Source organism: Mesoplodon mirus (assembly GCF_964341445.2).
Source record: "Mesoplodon mirus genome assembly, chromosome: X".
Classification (NCBI taxonomy): Eukaryota; Metazoa; Chordata; class Mammalia; order Artiodactyla; family Ziphiidae; genus Mesoplodon; species Mesoplodon mirus.
The window spans coordinates 20,671,396-20,672,592 of record NC_138981.1 but is presented as its reverse complement, the minus strand read 5'-3'; the positions used below and the strand labels follow the sequence as shown (position 1 = coordinate 20,672,592).

Sequence of the window (1,197 nt, the reverse complement as noted above, 5' to 3'; positions counted from 1 at the left end):
TTTTCTTTTAAAAAGATTTTATTCAATGTCTTTATAGAGCAACATCCAGACTCCAGATCCAGCGGCCAAGGAGACCCTATTATGCTGTGGGTACCAGCTGGGGCATGGCAGGTAGCTCTGGCTTCCCACCCTTCTGCTCGGAGATGGAGGTTGTGGGCAGTATTTCATCTTTGGGTTCCACGATGCTCACGTGATCAGGCAGGGGCTTCTTAGGGCCAGTCTTACCAGTTGGGTCTCAAGGCAGCATGATCTTTACCTTGATGCCCAGCATACCGTCTGAGCAGCACATGGCGCACAGGAGTATCAACATAGTTAACAGGGTCCCCACTGTGGATCATCAGGCCATCCACAAACTTCATGGATTTAGCCCTCTATCCTGGGAGTTTCCCAGACACCACAACCTCGCAGCCTTTAGCCCCACTCTCCATGATGAACCGCAGCACACCACAGCAGGCCCTCCACACAGCAAGGCCTCCTAGGAATTTGTAACGCAGAGACTCTGCCTGGGCAATGGCGCACAGACTTCTTGTGGCCACCTCTTCAGCATAAAGCTCTACACTGCCCTCAGGGAAGCCAAATCTCTTCTGAACCACAGCAGTCAATTCCCAGATCCGCCGACCCTTCTCACCAAGAACATTGTGTGTCCTGGTGGCCAAGATAATGATTTCTGTCCTGGTTGGTGTAACTTGGACCTCAACTCCAGAGTACCCATCTTCAGCCAGCTCCCAAATGAGAAACTCGTTCCGTTCAGCTTTGAATATGCCGTCAGCAACAAACTTCCTCTTCTTGGAAATCTGCACCGCCTTTTTGCCACCACGCGCCACCGAAAGGAAAAGGCTGTACACTCTCTTAATTAGAATATATTGGTGCCTGTTCAAGGTGGATCGATGAGCAGGCACCTTGAGCACCCTTGGGGAGCTGGGTAAAAAGCAGCTCTCAAAGAAAGGGCTCTTGAAGAGGCCTTAAGAGGGAACCCAAGAGGTGCCAGGAGAGCAGAAGGCCAGTGCCAGCCCTTTCAAAACTCCACGCAAACTCAGTCACCTTACGGCCATGAGATGTCACCAAGAAGAGACATGGTTTTGTTTGTTTTACTTTGTCTTTTTTTAGCAGCAGATTTTCTCTCTGACATTCAGACACTGTCTACAAGCGTCTGACTTTCTGAGATTGTTTGAGAAAAAAAAAAAAAGCCTAATTATT

The 1,197-nt window shown here is 49.3% G+C and overlaps 1 pseudogene across 1 annotated transcript; it reads right to left on the bottom strand.

Annotated features, from left to right (window-relative positions):
* LOC309796644 (small ribosomal subunit protein uS3-like) lies at window positions 1-811 on the bottom strand (annotated as a pseudogene). The gene has a single exon. The product of its transcript is annotated as a small ribosomal subunit protein uS3-like (transcript).
* Between the last annotated feature and the right edge of the window lie 386 nt (window positions 812-1,197).